We start from the raw sequence: 20,068 nt of genomic DNA, 5'->3' as shown, positions 1-20,068 counted from the left end.
GAAATTTGCCGTTCTAATGGTTTGGAAGCAAAAATTATACCCCAATATTTTGGAGAATATAAAATCTAAAGATAAGTTCTCCATGATTCCTACACAAAAATCCCAGAAAGGGATATGAGGTGGTAGGAGAAACTTTCTGTATAAATGAATCCAATAGAACAACTTCATTGATTGCTATAATACAATGTTAAAATTGAATTTTTCCTCCCTAGTTATGGCTGAGGCAGAAAAATCACAACTACTAAATTCCAAAGTGAGCTGTCAGACTATCAAGGAAGACAGGTTAGGTGACAAAGAGAATATGCAATTCACTGAAGAATTAAAGAAATTGTTATAGACTGATGTAGTTTGGATCTGTGTTCCTGCTTAAATCTCATGTTGAATTGTAATCCCTATTGTTGGAGGGGGGCCTGGTGGAAGGTGATTGGATCACAGGGACAGTTTTTCATGGCTTAACACCATCCCTCTTGGTGCTGTTTTTGCATGGTGATTTCTCATGAGATCTGGTTGTTCAGAAGTATGTGGTACCTCCCCCTTGCTCCTTCTTCAGTCATGTGAATTATTGCTCCCTTTTGGCTTCTGCCATGATTGTAAGTTTCCTGAGGCCTCTCCAGCACCATGCTTCCTGTAGAACCTGCAGAGCCGTGACATAATTCAACCTCTTTTCTTTATAAATTACCCAGTCTCAGGTATTTATAGCAGTGCGAGAACTGACTAATATATAGACACAAAGATAACAGCCTAAAAAGTGAAATTTAAGACTGTTTTGTTTCCTGCTAATCTGCATGCCCAAAGAGGAAATAGAGAAACATGTATATAACAGAATTCTTGGCATCTTAAAATTGCAAATGTCTTTTTACACACCCTAATGGTGGGCTAGCTTAGTATCTTAAGCAAGAGGCAAATGGTGTCTTTGCAAGAACTGCCAGCTTTTGTTGTCAGAGCCTTGTTTGCTGAGAACTTCTTTTCTTTTTCTTTCTCTGATGTCAGAAAATTGTGATATAGAGGTAGTATGGACATAGTATCTTATGACACAGGAGGTGCTGTTAAATGGGGGTTCTCATCATAAGACTTGTGAAGAGGACCACTTTAGAGAAAACTGTGTTAAGATCTTATTCACTGTCTCATCAGGTGGTTGGGCAGAGATATAACGACTCCCTTCAGAGAGATCTGAGGTAGTGAGTGCACTGACTCCCTCTGAGATAGCTGAAAATCAGAAAAAGGGAGACTTTCTGTGGTGGTAGAGTAGAAAGAATTGCTGTTTCATATATAGGGTCCATACTACTCTCACAAATCTGCTTGTGCAAGACTGCCTGAGTGTGTCCTGTGGACCAGAAGTACACTGTGTGCATTTGAGAGAGCCTGTAAAAAGATCCTCTTAGATGATGTCCAGTAGGGCTGTCTGGAGGCACAGTAAAGCCTCAACAGAAGAGAACTGGGGATAACCTCTGGGCTGCGGAAAGAAATAGAGCACATTCACCAGATCAAAGCAACCTCTGGTGAGAAACCAGTAGTGTTTGTTGGGAGACTTGGATGAACTCATATAAGAAGTCCAAGAGAAAGTCCCCGAAACCACTAAGCCTAGCAAATATGAAAACATCTTATGACAATATCGAATAAATAAGAATTTTACTAGGTCAGGCATGGTGTCTCACGCCTGTAATCCCAGCACTTTGGGAGACTGAGGCGAGTGGATCACTTGAGGTCCAGCCTGGACAACATGGTAAAACTCAGGGTCTACTAAAAATATTTCAAAATTAGCCAGGTGTGGTGGCACGTGCCTGTAGTACCAGCTAATTGAAGGCTGAGGCACGAGAATCACTTGAATCCAGGAGGCAGAGGTTGAAATGAGCCGAGATCGCGCGACCGCACTCCAGCCTGGGAGACAAGAGTGCAACTTTGTTAAAAAGAAAAAAAAAATTTACCATTGGTTTTATTTTCTTTTAGCTTTGACCTTGACAGTGTTAAAATAATAGCTAGAAATATATGAGTGTGTGAAAGAGAAGAGAAGCCAATGAAGCCTCTCTCTAGATGTCCTGAGGACTACCTATAGCCAGCTTTAGCTCAGATAGCAGAGAGGAGTATTATTTTTGAATGAAGATGCAAGTGTCGATTAATTTATTTCTCAATGGAAAGTGTGTTTTATAACTTTAAGTAGGACTTTTTGGCCCAGGGTGGTGCTTCACGCTTGTAATCCCAGCACTTTGGGAGGCTGAGGTGGGAGGATCGCTTCAGGCCAGGAGTTTGAGACCAGCCTAAGCAGAATACTGAGATCCTATCTCTACAAAAAAGTTAAAAAATTAGCCAGGCACAGTAGGGCCTACACCTATAGCCCTAGCTACTCAGGAGGCTGAGGCAGGAGGTTCAGGATTGCTTGAGGCCAGGAATTTGAGGTTGCAGTGAACTATGATCATGCCATTGCACTCCATCCTGGGTGAAGACAGAGACCCTGTCTCTAAAACAAAACAAAACCAAAAACAAAAATCCATGAAAATCAAGTAAGACTTTCTATTTTTTATGATAAGCAAAAAACTTTTATTGCTTGTCAACATTTTTATACAGGGGTAAGAAAAAATGTTTTCCACTGAGTAGCTATAAAGGGAGTGAGGGATAAAAAACAAATAAGAAAATAAAAACCAAAACAAAAACTCCATTTGCTTTAAAGATAACCTCCCATGCATACTGTTTGTTCATCAACTTTAGTTACATTATAAAAGACAATCAGTATCACTTCTTACTTTCAATCAGATCATTTAGAAGGAGATATTGCTCACTAGGCATCACATGGTCTGTTTAATAGCATTTGCTAAAATGTTTGCTTACAGTCATCAAACATTTATAAATAGCAAATATAAAGATTTTATTATTTAAAAAGAAATTTTTATGGCCATATTTGAAAAAAAATCTGTATTTTTAAAAATGTTTGGTTTAGTACAAGGTACATGACAATCCTAATAAAAAAAATACTTGGCTGGGCATGGTGGCTCACGCCTGTAATCCCAGCACTTTGGAAGGCCGAGGTGAGGTCAGTAGTTCAAGACCAGCCTGGTCAACATGGTGAAAATCCGTCTCTAATAAAAATACAAAAATCAGTCAGGCATGATGGCGGATGCCTGTAATCCCAGCTTCTTGGAGGTTGAGGCAAGAGAATTGCTTGAACCCTGGAGGTGGAGATTGCAGTGAGCCAAGATTATGCCACTGCACTCCATCCTGGGCAACAGAGCAAGACTCTGTCTCAAAACAAAAACAACAAACAAACAAACAAAAACCCTGTCTATTCAGGGTTAGTAGTAATTAAGAAGTCATAGAACAAAATAATGAGCTGTCATTATCCAACTATTAAATTAGAAAATATTGAAGTAAAAATGTCACAATACTGCTGAGCGTAGGTGAGCAGAATACACTCATGATCAGCTGTTGGGAGTATAAACTGGTACAGTTCTTCTGAAAAGTAAAAGTTTAAAAACGAGGTATGTATTAGGAAAAAATTATTATCTTTTAAAATTCAGTAATTGTAATTAAAATGATATATTCAAGGAAAAATAAGATATGAAAAAATTATTAATAAAGATGCTAGTCACAATTGGATTTTCACATGACATTAACAGTTGGAAAGGACCTGGGTAATTTAACATAGGGAAATCGTTCCTTGTTAAACATATTATAATCCAAGAATAAATTAAAACTTACACATGTTAATCCTCTCTTCAGAATGAAGGCATGATTTCCATAGCTTTCCAGAGTATTGGGTACTGACTGCTTACAGCTGAGTCCCTCTCTAGAAATTGCCCTTGGACCAGTGGAGTTGCCACACCCAAGTTTATTAAGGGTCTTATCCAGTGACTGGTCAATACTGGTCAATACAGAGTACAGAGGCCTTGTCCCCCTTGCCTAGACAACTCTGAAGGGCCATTTCAGCTCTAGAGTGCCCATGGGACTTGTGGCCTCTGTTATAAGTGTGACACAGTTCAGATCCCCTTTTGCCCAATCGGGCCTCCCTTACTTCTATTATGGATGCTATTTCAGAAAGGACACTTTAATAAGTTTTCTGCGTACAAATCTCTATCTCACAATTTTGTTTCTGATAAATATGATCAAGGCAAAATATTGCCTTTTGTCCCCTCTTAATAGTCTTCCCCTTTTTTTCTTAGGAGGTGCTTGCTAGAGGTAAACACTATCTCAAAGTGGTGAGCAACATTCCTTTTAAAGTCTTTAAATTTTTCTTGAATATATACACATGCACATACACATACACACACACAGAGCACATGGAATTGTTTAGAAATTTTAAAATCAAGTAAATGCATTCTATTTACATATTCAATATTCAATGTGCATTTTGCTTTATTAACTAAATCTATTTTGAGATCATATATGTTGATGTATATAATATTTATATAATTATATATGGTTTAAAAAACTTGTGTGTAGCATTTTATGTTAAAAACATACTACATGCTTTGCATAAAAAATCATCTCCCTAGTCACAGCCATTTAAATTGTTCCCATTTTTTTGCCATGACTAAAAAAACTAAATATTTTCCATTAAATATTAAATATTTTTATCCAAAGCTTTAAAAATTGTACGATAAGCATCTTCCTAGTTCATATGTAAGTTAAATTCTCTGGAAGTTAAATTGTTGGGCAATACAACGTAAAAGTCAGAGTTTAAGCAGAAAATTAGAAGCCACTACAAATATTTTCAAAGGATGTTATTGAAACCTGACAGCTGGGCAGATGATGGCGAGGTAACCTGATTGCAGCAAGCTACTACAGCCTCGTGGCTGGAATTTCCTTGGTGTGATTGGAGCTCAGGAGCTATGGCACCCTGATAGAAGGTGGACATGTGGAGAAAATGCAACACTGCTAGAGAAGCTGCCCCCAAACAGAGAGGGGCAGTAAGAAACTCCCTAACTCCTTGCCTCACCTTCAGACTTAACTAGTTTCTCCCATGGGCCAAACCCAACTAGAATACGGCTAACATGGAAGGCTGAGATAGCTAGCCTGCAAGGGTCAGCTCCTTGGAGGTATTGAGCAGGGTAGAGTAAGGGAAATAAACGGATTTGAGGGCAAATATGTTCAAGATAAACACAGTCCACTCTTTTTGCTATTCATCAAATATATTTAATGACTTCATGATTTAACCTAATAGGCATCAGCATATATATATGTGTGTGCGTGTGTGTGTGTGTGTATATATATATATATACACATATATAAACATAACTTTCCTTTTCTCTGTCAAAAGTGGAAATGAGAAAGCCTCTCATTGAGTTCATTGCAAATCCAGGAAGCCCAACTGGTAAACAATTCTCCCAATCTGATCAGGCATGGATTTTTGTGGTCTGATGACCTACGTGATGCATCGTAAAGTTAAGTAATATCCGCACTCCTCTTACAAAGTAGTGAGGGAAGGGAAAATAACTGGCTAATATATTTGCGTTAAAAATGCATAGATAATACAGTCCTCATTTTTGTAGCTAGTCATGAGACAATGGCTTATATTTATCATTTTCTTTAAGCCCACTAAACTAATACACATCACCTTTTCCTTAGCTTTCACTTTGACTGGTGGTTTACCCAAATTTTTATTCCAAAAGGACTGTGTTCTCATTGATCTTTCCCTATTGGGTTTCTTTAGTATTTCATTTGCCTTCACTGTCAGATATGAGACATACGAGGTGCTCCAGTGAAACCTCTGAGTTCCAGATACAGTCTTCACTTCCCTCGTGGGATAGCTGCAACCTGATTTCTCCTTAAGCTTTGGAATCAGTATTGGAAGAGGATGACAGACATTAATAGCACCATTAGAGAGCCAGGGTGCAGAGATAGAATTTCTCATCAGATCTCCTTTTATTTTAACACTTAGGTTTCTGGGAGAGAGAGAGAGGGAGAGAGAGAGAGAGAGAGAGAGGGAGAGAGAGAGAGAGAAAGCGAGCATTGCGAATGACAGATGACTACTGCAAACTTAACCAAACAGGAGCCTTATTTGCTGCTGCTTTGCTAGATCATATTAACACAGCTTCCAATGCATGCTATGTGGCTATTGATATTTTTCCATCCACGAGACAAACTGAGGAATAGGAACAGTTTGAATTTAGTCATAATGTACGATAGTATGCACTCAAGACTATGTTGTCTCTCTGGATCTCTATCACAATGCAGTCTGAGAGACCTGGAGCAGTAAGACATCCCTTAGAGAATCACACTGGTCCACCATATTGATGAGATGATAAAACCATGCTAATCATGTGAGACAACAGGAACTCCCAAGGATAGCTGGTAGACCCTACAAAGATGCTGCGCCCTGCCACATCAGTAAAACTTTTAGTGGTCTGGTAGTCTGAGGTATGCTGGGGCATCTCTTCCACAACAAATGAAAAATATTGCATCTTGCATTTCCAACCACAACAAAGATGCACCATTCTTCTTTTTTTTTTTTTTTAAACGGAGTTTTGCTCTCTTTGCCCAGGCTAAAGTGCAATGGCGTGATCTTGGCTTACTGCAACCTCCACCTCCCAGGTGCAAGTGATTCTCCTGCCTCAGCATTCCTAGTAGCTGGGATTACAGGCGTGCACCACCAGTCCTGGCTAATTTTGTGTGTTTAGTAGAGATGGGGTTGATCTCTACTAAATTTTGTATGTTTAGTAGAGTCGCAATGTTGGCTAGGCTGGTCTCGAATTCCTGACCTCAGGTGATCTGCCCACCTTGGCCTCCCAAAGTTCTGAGATTACAGGCATGAGCCACTGCACCTGGCCAGATGCACCATTCACAGTAGGCCACTTTGGGTTTTAGAGATGTACACAAAGAGAGTCTGCTTCCCCACCACTCACAACACACACACAATTAGATGTGGCCTAGCTGACACTGAATTTTTCTTGAATGCCAAGAGGGTCCACAAACATTTCTTTCTTTTCCCATTAAATGTGTAGCTCATTTGTATAAGCTCTTTCAGTAGGAAGATGAAAGCTGTAAGTATCCACTGGCCTAAGGACTATGGCTAGTTAGGAAATCGGGCACTGATCTGTCAGTACCCTGACATGTAAAGACAGTTGTCAGTGGCTTTGCTGTCCCTTGCCCTCTCCTTCCACACTGATGTTTCTGGAGAATAAGAAAAGACACTATAAGATATGCTACATATATACCTCTGGTATGGGGACATTTTCTATAATATTCTGAATTTAATGTTCTATTACCTAATCTAGTGTTAAAGAGTTTTTGTGCATGTGTGTGTGCACATGTGTGGGTTCATACATGTGGCTATTTCCTGTCAATTTGTAGCCCACCAGAAATGATGTATTTAGGGATTCTTCACTGTTTTTAATATTTTCTGTTCATGTTTTTGTGGATATTGTTTCTATTCACTATGGATGGCTTTCCTTCTGTATTGTGGGGAAAGGATAAGATAGTCTGTCATTGGGAAGGATGGTAGACTATTAGCTCCTCATCTGGGTATAAGGGCTCTCTGTTCCTCCTGGATGTTGCCAGTGAGTTGAAGTGTAGACCTACCTTGGAGAAACTACCCACATTCATTCTTCCCACCTTGAGGCAAATATCTCTTCATGTCCTAAAGGATGGCACAAATAGGCCAGGGTAGGGTTAGTGGGACAGTAAAATGACTGGTCATTACAATGGAGTTTACCAATCCACACTTCAGAGACTGAACCATCCCATTGAATTGCTTCCACTTCTCCTTTGATATTCTCCTGTACATATTTTGGGCTGCAGTTTGTCTGTCAATGTTATTTCATCTTTTGTTGTATCTTTTTATGAATTCTCTATCTTTATGGATCACTAATTATAAGCTTACTTATATTCCAGGGAAACTGTGAATTTAATCTTTTTCTTCTTATTTTTATAGGCTAGGAATTAAAGATCAACTTTCTTACATAATCTTTAATTCTTTTTTAATATAATAGTTTTATTGTGATACAATTCACATACATACAATTCATTCATTTAAAAGGTAAAAATTAATGGTGTTTAGTCTATTCATGAAGTTATGTGGCTGTACTTAATATGTTACTTGTTATTCCAAGAAACTATAGAAAATTTTCATGAACTCCAAGAGAAGCACCCTATCCAGAAGCAGTTGTACCTCATTGCTCTCCATCCCTCTCAGCCCTGAGCAATCACTAATCTACTTTCTGTCTCTATAGATTTGCCTATTCTGAAGATTTTATATAAATTGAATCATACACTATTGGGCATTTGTGATGGGCTTTTTTCATTTAGTGCAGTGTTTTCAAGGTTTATACATTGTGTGGTAAGTATCAGTACTGCCGTCCTTTTCATAGCTGAATGAATATTCCATTGCATGGCTCCATCACATTTTGTATATTCACTTTTTAGTTGGTGGAAATTTGGGTGGCAACGCCATTTGTCGAAAACACCATTCTTTCTTCATTGAGCTGTCTTGACACCCTGGTTAAAAATTAGTTGAGAGGACATGTGAGTGTACATTTCCTGACTCTCAATTCCAGTTCATTGATGGATATGTCTGTCCTATGCCAGTACTATGTACTGGCTGAATAATGGTAGCTGTGTAATAAATTTTGATATTAGTAAGCGTGAAGCACCCAACTTCGCTCTTCTTTTTCAAGATTATTTTGGCTCTTCTGGAACCCTTAAAATTCTGTATGTATTTTAGGACCAGCTTGACAATTTATGCAAGGAAGCAAGATTGAATTTTGATGGTGATTACATTTGTAAACCAACTTGGGAATTACAGCCGTCTTAGCAAGATTAAGTCTTCAAATCTATGAATATGACATGTTGTTCCATTTACATTTACAACATGTTGTTCCATCTTTAATTTATTTTAGCAATATTTTGGTTTCAGTGTGCAAGTCTTATGCCTCTTTAATTAAATATATTTCTAACTATTCTTTTTGATGCTATTGTAAATGGAATTTTTCTCTTAATTTTAGTTTAAGATTGTTCATTTTTAGTGTATGGAAATACAACTTTTTATTGATCTTATATTCTGCAACTTTTCTGAACCCATTTATTAGTTTTAATATTTAGTAGATTAAAAAATTTAGTAGAAAATTCTAAGAATTTTAAAATTCTTAGATCATGATGATCATCATTAATCAAAAGATGATGTCAAAGCAAATAGAAATAGTTTTACCTTCTCCTTTCCCTGGATGTTATTTCCTTGCCTTGTCTAGCTGTTGTGGCTCGAACCTCCAGGGCAGTGTTGAATAAAATAGATGAGAGTGGACATCCTTGCCTTTTTCATTATATTAGAGGGGACTATTCAGACTTTCCCCATTAAGGATCATGTTACCTGTGGGTTTTTCATAAATGCCTATTATCAGTTTACAAAGTTCCTTTTTGTTCTACATTGTTGAGTGTTGTTATAAAAAATGATAGTTGAATCTTGTCAGATGCTTCTTCTACATCTTTGAGATGATCATGTAGTTTTTGTTCTTTATCCTATTCATTGTTCTATAGGTTTTTTTCTAATGTTAAATCAACCTTGCATTCTTGGAATAAATTTCACTTAGTCATGGTATATAATCCTTTTTATATGTTGCTGGATTTAGTTTGCTATATTTAATTGATGATCTTTTCATCTATATTCACAACAAATCTTAACGATTTTCTTTTTCTATGATGTCTTTGCATAGTTTTAACATCATGATAAAATGACTTCATAAAATGAGTTGGGATGTATTTACTCTTCCATTTTTGAAATAGCTTATGAAGAATTGATATTAATTTTTCTTTAAGTGTTTAGTGAAATTTGCCAGTGAATCATCTAGGTCTATGTTTTTCTTCTTGAGAAGTTTTAAAATCACTAATTCACTTGTATCAAATAATTAACTTTGTTTTGTTGATTGTTGTTTTTTCTATTTTCTATTTCATTAATTTCTAATCTAAACTTTCTTTTATTCTTTCTACTTGATTGAACCAGAATATGCCCAGCATAGCGACTAGTGTCGAAACACACAAGCCCAGGTCAGTGGTTGAGAGCATAGAGAGGAAATAGTACATTGGTTTGTGGAGATTGGACTCAGTGATGATGACGAATAGAATGATGCCATTCTGAGAGAGAGCAGTTATGTAGGGACAGCAGAAGGGGATAGAGATCCAGGCATGAGCAACTTCTAGTCCTGGAACTCCAGTCAGGAAAAAGATCAGAGAAGAGGAAGTGATGTTAAGAAAAGACGATATGAGCTGGGCGCGGTGGCTCAAGCCTGTAATCCCAGCATTTTGGGAGGCCGAGACGGGGGTGGATCACAAGGTCAGGAGATCGAGACCATCCTGGCTAACACGGTGAAACCCGTCTCTACTAAAAAAAAAAAAAAAAAAATACAAAAAATTAGCCGGGCGAGGTGGCGGGCGCCTGTAGTCCCAGCTACTCAGGAGGCTGAGGCAGGAGAATCGCGTAAATCCGGGAGGCGGAGCTTGCAGTGAGCTGAGATCCGGCCACTGCACTCCAGCCTGGGCGACGGGCGACAGGCGACAGAGCGAGACTCCGTCTCCAAAAAAAAAAAAAAAAAAAAGAAAAGACGACATGATTACTATGGAAGAATAATTCTGTTGCAATAAATGTCCTAGAATGAGAAATGATAAAACCATTCATCAGTTTTGTTATGATTTCTACTAACTGTAGTCAGATAAATCAAATTGGAGATTATTTTTAGGATTTTAACGTCTCCTTTCTACTTCCCAGTTTTAATATTTTTTTCCCTGCTGAGTTGAATTTCCTCTTCATGATTCTTGTTTCCCGATTCACAACAGAGAATAGCACATCTTGTTTTTTTAAAACCCAGGGGTGGCCGGGTGCTGTGGCTCACGCCTGTAATCCCAGCACTTTGGGAGGCCAAGGCGGGTGGATCACCTGAGGTCAGGAGTTTGAGACCAGCCTGACCAACATGGAGAAACCCCGTCTCTACTAAAAATACAAAATTAGCCAGGCGTGGTGGCGCATGCCTATAATCCCAGCTACTTGGAGGTTGAGGCAGGAGAATGGCGTGAACCCGGGAGGCGGAGCTTGCAGTGAGCCCAGATCGCACCACTGCACTCCAGCCTGGGCAACAAGAGTACAACTGTCTCAAAAAACAAACAAACAAACAAACAAACACACACACACACACAAAACCCAGGGGTACTTTTGGTCCCCTTTCACTTTGACCCTAGTCAGTTTCTTTCTCCCTTCCTTTGTAAGGTCCACACAAAGAGATCTAAAGTAATTTGAAAATACCATAAATTAATTGGGTAATTTGAAGTGGTATTCATTTTTAAAAGTAAGATTTATTATTTAATAAAAATATACATGTATGCGAATATTTGTTTAAAAACTCAGCTGCAGGGTGCAATCATGACTCACTGCTTGCTCAAACTCCTCTTGTCTCAGCTTCCTGAGTGGCTAGGACTACAGGCTGGAGCCACCACGCCCCATTATTTTTCGTTTGCTTTTCGTGGAGACTCAAACTCCTGTCCTCAAGTGATGCTCCTGCCTCAGCCTCTCAAGCATTAGGACTACAGGTGTAAGCCACTAAGCCTGGCTGGGTTTTTTTAATACAAGAATTCCACTGATGCCCCACAAGAAACAAATTCAGCTCCTGCTTTGGTATCTGTCCAAGGAGCACTCATGTTTGCCACCTTTCCTTCTTACTTCTCTCCTGCTGCCTCCCTTCCTGTGTCTGCTTTTGCAATTTGGTTTCTTTGCAAGGAAAGAAAATCAAGACAAATGAACACAAGAAAGCCGGGCAGTTCGGTGGAGGTGTGGGCATTAGAGGCTAGCCTGAGGAGGCAGGTGGACATGAAGCACCTTATTTTGCTTCTCATTCATAATGTGGTTTTGCAGATTCTTACTGGTTAAGACTACCATCGCGAGAAAATACGTCATCAACCAGAAAAGTGCAGTTCTATCAGCTTAAGGGGTGTTTTCATCTGATGTTTAAATTTGTCCATCTACAGGGCCTTGTGATAAAGAAAAACCTTCCAGATTTTATGAGCAGTTCTGGTCTCAACAGTCAGAATTCTGCCACTAGGATTGTTTTGAAACAGTAATACATGTAAACAGGAACTTGGCTGTTACCTCATCTAATCATGGAATTGTCAGGCTTCGGTCAATAATTACAGAAATAAATAGTCTTTTGTCTTGGGAGTAAGTTATAGTCAGTATTCATCTCTTCGTTTTTTGGTCACTTTTTTCTCTAATTATGCTATTTGAAGTTTTGAAAGTGTTCCTTCTATAAAATTAAATTAACCTGCCTTAAGAAAAAAACCTCTATTATCATGGAACTTTATCATACATTATATGTATGTAATCTTTTAAGAAAATAATTTTATATAAAGAAATAATTCTATACAAGTCAAAATAGCCCATTTGCTATTTCTTGGTCAATGGATTTTGCCCCTACCTTACTAGAGTTGTTTCTAGTCTAGGTTTACACTTCTGATCTTGATTCTTGATTTTCGTATCTGTTGTCACTATAGCTGAGTTGATATATAACTATTGAAGAAAATTATCTGTAACACCACCTTTAGCAATTAGTCTTTTAAAAGCCAACTGTATTAAGCTTCAGGGATAGGAGTGAACTAGATATGCAGAGGCCTGATACCAGACACTTCTCTTTCTAGCCTAATATTGTTGCAATTATTGCCACCCTTGGTTTACATACAAGACTCAGGACAGTATGCTTTCAAAGTCTATCTTCATCAATGTAAATAACACGTGAGCTTTTAACTCCACCAGGAAGTAGCATCTGAAATGAGTCTTATTGCTATGCAGGTGTGGTCCTAGGTGAGTTTTCTTCTCTTTCCTTTCTTCTTTTCCATGTTGACTTTACTCTTGTCATCTGGTACCCTTAGTGCTGGAAAATCTTGCTAAGACCCTCGCTAAACCAGTGTGGTAGTGCTTTGAATATTAATGTTTTGTTCTTCTTGACTGCAAGAAGTTTGGGCAATTTTCTCATAGACCCAGGCATTGGCTAGAATCCCACTGGTCATTCATGGACATTCAGAACTATGAAGACTCCAACCATTGATACGGAGAATATACTCACGCAGCTGTATTATAGCCACACAATTTTACCTCCTTCACTAGTGAAACATTCTATCTCCAAATCTTACTTTATGATTCCTCTTGGGACTACATGTTGTATTGTTGACTACTTTTTTTTTTTTTTGTCTCTAGCTACTACTGCTGTCCAGTCTCAGCTGTTACTCCTGCTCTTATAGGCTGCTGAGAACCCGGCATATTTTTCATCAAAGCCTGCTCAGTTTTGAATCAGCCACAAAATAGCCATATGTCTTTGGTCTTGACGTTTAATGTTAATAGTAAGAAAGGTTGAATTTGATAATCTCCATTTTTTTATTCAATGTAATTGCAGTTAAAAATGTCACAACGATAAGCTTATGGGCATTACTTAATATCCTAAATATATGAAATATTATGGAAAAAGTCTCATATAGAAAATTTCAGGTATGGATTGTAATGGGTATGGAATTATAATTGCTGATTATGAAGTGATTCTTGTTCCATTAACTGCATACTTGACAGAAGAGTATATTAACTAAAATAAAATCAGTTTATCATTCAGTTTCCTGACATCATTTCAAAATTAATATAAAAAATAAAAATAAGGTCCTTATTCATCAGATAATTTTAGAAGAACATTTTAACAGTTATACATATTAGAAGAATAACATTATAATAAAAAATAATGCACTTATGGCTAGAATCATCAATAGAAATTTAAATAAAATAAATGACCAAGAAAAAGTTAATATTAAAAACCAGTGGTCATAGGCAGGAAAGTCACAGCAGGAGAACATACAGAGAAATAATATTTTGGGGCTGGGGGCGGTGGCTCATGTCTGTAATCCCAGCACTTTGGGAGGCTGAGGCAGGCGGATCATGAGGTCAGGAGTTCGAGACCAGCCTGGCCAACATAGTGAAACCTCGTCTCTACTAAAAATACAAAAAATTAGCTGGGCGTGATGGTGGGCGCCTGTAATCCCAACTACTCAGGAGGCTGAGGCGGGAGAATCGCTTGATCGCTGGAAGCAGAGGTTTCAGTGAGCCGAGATTGCACCATTGCACTCTAGCTTGGGCAACAAGAGTGAGACTCTGTGCCTTGTCCACAGTGGATGTACAGTACCTATTTGCTGAATTACTGAATATATCTGTCTGATTTTCAGTACTGTGCTTGGATTAAAGTGACTGTTTTGTCACGTAGCATTGGAAACTCACCACTGCTCCATTTCTGGCTCATGCTGTGCATTACAGCAGGGTTTCTTACAAGTGCTAGCTCACAGGCTCCCTCTTGCTGGTTCTAGGTTTGTCCTCTGTATGGCACACAGATCAAATATAATTATTTTCCAGTAAAGCAACATTCAGCCATTTGAACATAGCCATATGTTTGTTCTTAGTCTTCTAAAAAATAAAAGAAATTATATTTTGGCTTTGGACATCTCCTCTAAGTCAACCTGGAACATTGAATTTAAATATCTTAATTCATACTGTTTTAGAGTCATGTAGAGTCCTAGAATTTTATAACTGGAAAGTACCTTAGAGACATTTTAGTCCCTTCCACAGAATGACATTAATTTTATTACATGGTATTCCAGTGGCCTAAAAGCATTGATTTTATTAGTCTTGTTCTTGCCAAAGTGTATTGAAAGGACAATATTAGCTTTTGTTGCAATTGCTTTTGGCATTTTCATCATGAAGGTTTTCCTTATGCCTGTCCTGAATGGTATTGCCTAGGTTTTCTTCTAGGGATTTTATCGTTTTGGGTTTTATATCTAAGTCTTTAATCCATCTCGAGTTAATTTTTGTATAAGGTGTCAGGAAAGGGTCCAGTTTCAGTTTTCTGCATGTGGTTAGCCAGTTTTCCCAGCACCATTTATTGAGTAGGGGATCCTTTTCCAATTGCTTGTTTTTGTCAGGTTTGTGAAAGAGCAAATAGTTGTAGATGTGTGATGTTATTTCTGAGATCTCAAGGATCTAGAACCAGCAACACCATTTGACCCAGCAATCCCATTACTGGGTATTTACCTAAAGGAATATAAATGATTCTACTATAGAGACACATGTGCATGTATGTTTATTGCAGCACTGTTTACAATAGCAAAGTCACGGAACCACACTAAATGCCCATCAATGATATACTGGATAAAGAAAATATGGTACACGTATACCATGCATACTATGCAGTCATAAAAAGGAATGAGATCATGTCCTTGAAGGACATGGATGAAGCTGGAAGCCATCATCTTCAGCAAACTAATACAGAATACAGAAAACAGAAAACAGAAAAGAGAAAACGAATACTAATACAGAACACCAAACACCACATGTTCTCACTCATAAGTGGGTGGTGAACAATGAGAACACATGGACACAGGGAGGGGAACAACACACACGAGGGCCTGTTGGGGGCAGTAGGGGAGGGGAGGGAACTTAGAGGATGGGTCAATAGGTGCAGCAAACCACCTATGTGACAAACCTGCAGTTCTGCACATGTATCCTGGAACTTAAAGTAAAATAAAAATTAAAACAACAACAAACCAAAAACAACAAGAAAAAGAAAGTATAATAATGATGCATAAAGCAAAAAGGGACACTTGGAAGTTACAAAATGTATAATTAGCCAGAAAAAGAAAAGACTAAGAACAAATATATGGCTATGTTCAAATGGCTGAAAGTTGCTTTACTGGAAAATACATTTGATCTGTGTGCCATACAGAGGACAAACCTAGAACCAGCAAGAGGGAGCCTGTGAGCTAGCACTTGTAAGAAACCCTGCTGTAATGCACAGCATGAGCCAGAAATGGAGCAGTGGTGAGTTTCCAATGCTACGTGACAAAACAGTCACTTTAATCCAAGCACAGTACTGAAAATCAGACAGATATATTCAGTAATTCAGCAAATAGGTACTGTACATCTACTGTGGACAAGGCATAGGAAATTAAGTGTTAATAACAACAAAGTCCCTGACCTCATCATGAGTAGTTGACTAGAGGACAAAGGCAAGTATAGTGGAATTATAGCATGGATAGTAAATTTGGAATGCTACCACAGCACATAAAGAGGGCAACAATCTCATTTTGGGGAATAAGGAATGGTTTCCAGCAAATAATGGTGTCTAGACTGAGACGTAAATTGGAAAAACATGGGCACGAGGGGCTAATTTTAATGCCAAATAATATTCCCTGGTAGAGATGTATCAGGAATCTAAATTTTTAACAAGATCCTCAAGCAATAGTTATGTGTTTGGCCTTGTACTATAGTTGTTATGTATTCAGACTATGGATTAACCTTTGGAAAACACTTCATAGACAAGTGATGCCATTATCAAAATTTGAGTGTCAATTTAAATTTTCATAGTCAATCTTATGTTACCATTGACTTGCATTATTATTTCAAGTATTTTCTCACATTATTAATTCTCACTTTCAGTGGTTTCTATCCTTTTAGTGTTCTTTCTTCCTATTTCTGTGTCAAGTAGTTTTTGATTTTATACCATGGTCGCAGTAAAGTAGAATTACTGGTTAAAGTTCTTGTAATAGGAATCATCCAATATTTGTGTTCTTTATTGAGGTTTCTTGAAAGAAGGTAAATCTATATAGTAAATATTTTTAAAATTATATCTTTGCAAATTATATTCCTCACTAGGCATTAAGTACTCTTAAGGCAAGAAGCTAGTCTTGTTCATGTTTATATTCTCAATATCCATCTGACTACTTGATTTACAGTAGATGCTAAATACATGTTTTTGTTAAAAGATGAATAAGAATATAAATTGGGGCCAGGCATGGTGGCTCACGCCTGTAATCCCAGTACTTCAGGAGGCTGGTGGGGGATCACGAGGTCAGGAGTTTGAGACCAACCTGGCCAACATGGCGAAACCACATCTCTGCTAAAAATAGAAAAATTAGCTGGGCATGGTGGTGTGCACCTGTAATCCCAGTTACTCGGGAGGCAGAGGCAGGAGAATTGCTTGAACCCGGGAGGCAGAAGTTGCAGTGAGCTGAGACTGTGCCATTGCACTCCAGCCTGGGTGACAAGAGTAAGACTTTGTCACAAAACAAAAACAAAAACAAAACAAAGCAAAACAAAAAAACTATATATTGGAATAATCATGTTCTTGGTCTCAGTTCTTAAGGCCACAGAACTTTGAGCTGGATGTTTGGTGTTGTAAAATGTGCCACATTTTATCCTCATTTGTAAAAACAGGAATGTTTGAAGTAGGGCAGGGTGAATCAGACTGCCAAATCCCAGGTCATTGATTCTGGCAATAAGCTAGAGTAATTGTGGTAGGGTTCTTAGTGACTGTGGTTGATGCAAGTGGACCCTGAGGAAGTAATGCTTAAATATAGCATTCCACAGCATTTCTATGTCTAAACGAAGTAGCAGTCAGAATGAGCTTACCAAATAGATACGATAGAGGTGTAGAGAATTAGCCAGTGGGGTTTGAAACCACAGAGGGCTAATACCTTGGAAAGTGTTGAACAGAAAATATGAAGGGACAGTGAGATCCATAGGAATTCTGGGTAATGAGCAAGTTTCTTTAGTTGGTTTTATGCAGTATTTAAAAAACAGGAAAAGTGTCCTTAAGAAACCGTGTTACTATCTGAAATACAAAGGATAAAATTTGTTTTAAATTTTATTTTTCCATATTTATGTATATAAATATAAAAAGAAATGATAAAAATCAAAACTGTACAATGGTTACCTCTGTGGAGAAGTCAGAAAGAGGCTGGGTTTGGGGGAATATAGCAAGGAAGATTTTGGCCTTTTCTAAAATATATTTTATTAATGAGAACTTTTTTGTACATTAATATTTCATTAAAAACCTTTTAAAGAGGTCTTTATGTTTTATGGAAAACAGAAGGAGGGAAAAGGTAAGATTGGAGACCCAGAGAACTCTAAGGAAGCTATGATTTAGGTAAAGGATTTTGATGCCTAAACTGAGTCTAAAAGTGAAGATAAGATATTTTGGTGTTAAAATAGGCAACATAAGAAAACCTCCGGCATACAGCAAAAACAGTACCGAGAGAGAGTTTTATAGCATTCAATGCCTGCATCAAAAGAATAGACAGATCACAAGTTAACCTAACATCATACATCAAGAAACTAGAAAAACAAGAACAAATGGAACCAAAGCTAGCAGGAGAAAATAAATTACAAAGATCTGAGCAGAACTAAGTAGAATTGATACCAAAAGAACAATACAAAGAATCAACAAAATGAAAAGTTGGTTCTTTGAAAAAATAAAAAAAAAAGTCATAGACAACTAGCTAGATTAACCAACAAAAGAAGAGAGGAAATTCAGATAAGTACAATCAGAAATGAAAAAGGAGACATTACAATTGATACCTTAGAAATACAAAAGATCATCACAAACTACTATGAGCAACTCTACACTCACAAACTAGAAAACGTAAAGGAAATGAATACATTCCTGGAAATATAACCTCCAAAGATTGAACCAGAAAGAAACAGAAAACCTAAACAGACTAATATTGATTAGTAATATTGAATCAGTAATAAAAGTCTCCCAAATAAGAAAAATACAGAACCAGATGGATTAACAGCCAAATTCTACCAGACATAGGAGGAAGAGTTGGTACCAATCCAACTAAAACTGTTCCAAAACATCAATGAGGGGGGAATTATCCCTAACTCATTTTATGCAGACTGTATCACCAATACCAAAACCAGGCATGGACACGCATGAAAATAAAACTACAGATAAATATCCCTGATGAATATAGATGCAAAAATACTTAATAAAATACTAGCAAACTGAATCAAAAAGCACATAAAAAAAAATACCCAACAATGAAGTGGGTTTTATTCCACAGATTCAAGGATGTCACAACATAGGCAAATCAATGAGTATGATTCACCACATAAGCAGATTTTTTTTTTAAAAAAACCTCATATGATCATGGCAATAGTTGCAGAATAAGCAATTGATAAAATTCAGCATGAGTTCATGATAAAAACCCTCAAGAAGCTAGGAATAGAAGGAAATATCTGAAAATGATAAAAGCCTCGTATGACAAACCGGCAGCCAACATCATACTGAATGGGAAAAAGTTGAAAACAGTTTCTCTAAGAACTGAAACAAGACAAGGATGCCTACTTTCACCACTTTTATTCAAAATAGTCCTAGTCAGAGCAATCAGGCAAGAGCAAAAAGGAAACGTATCAAAATTGGAAAAGAGGAAGTCAAATTATCTCTATTTGCTGATGATATGATTGTATACCTAGAAAATTCTGAAGACTCCACCGAAAGACTCCTAGATTTGATAAATACATTCAGTAAAGTTTCAGGATACAAAATCAACATACAAAAATCAGTAGCATTTCTAAATGACAATAGCTATCTAGCTGAGAACCAAATAAGAACTCAACTTCACTTATAATAGCTATAAAGAATACGTAGAAATTCATTTAATCAAGGAGGTGAAGGATCTCTACAAGGAAAACTACAAAATGCTGAGAAAAAAATGTAGATGATACAAACAAATGGAAAAATATCCCATGATCATGGATCAGAAAATTGGTATTGTTAAAATGACCATACTGCCAAAGCAATCTGCAAATTCAATGTAATACCTAACAAATTACCAAAGTCATTTTTCCACGGAATTAAAAAAATATATAAAATTCTTATTAAAAAGGAGCCTGAATAGCCAAAAGAATCCTAAGCAAAAAGAACAAAGCTGTAGGCATCACATTACTTGACTTGAAATTGCACTACAGCCAGTCTCCAAATCCCAGCGCGAGCGACACAGAAGACCGGTGATTTCTGCATTTTCAACTGAGCCTCTGCTGCTGATACCCAGGCAAACAGGGTCTGGAGTGGACCTCAAGCAATCTCCAACAGACCTACAGCTGAGGGTCCTGACTGTTAGAAGGAAAACTATCAAACAGGAAGGACACCCACACCAAAACCCCATCAGTACATCACCATCATCAAAGACCAGAGGCAGATAAAACCACAAAGATGGGGAAAAAGCAGGGCAGAAAAGCTGGAAATTCAAAAAATAAGAGCGCATCTCCCCTGGCAAAGGAGCGCAGCTCATCGCC

The 20,068-nt window shown here is 37.6% G+C and overlaps 1 protein-coding gene across 1 annotated transcript in view; it reads left to right on the top strand.

Moving 5' to 3' along the window:
* The window catches only part of MMP26 (matrix metallopeptidase 26), a 370,667-nt gene that overhangs the window by 26,132 nt on the left and 324,467 nt on the right, over window positions 1-20,068 (top strand). The window lies entirely within an intron of this gene.

Source organism: Macaca fascicularis, chromosome 14 (assembly GCF_037993035.2).
Source record: "Macaca fascicularis isolate 582-1 chromosome 14, T2T-MFA8v1.1".
Lineage (NCBI taxonomy): Eukaryota > Metazoa > Chordata > Mammalia > Primates > Cercopithecidae > Macaca > Macaca fascicularis.
The sequence above is the reverse complement of the archived record's forward strand: the minus strand, read 5'-3'. Positions and strand labels throughout refer to the sequence as shown.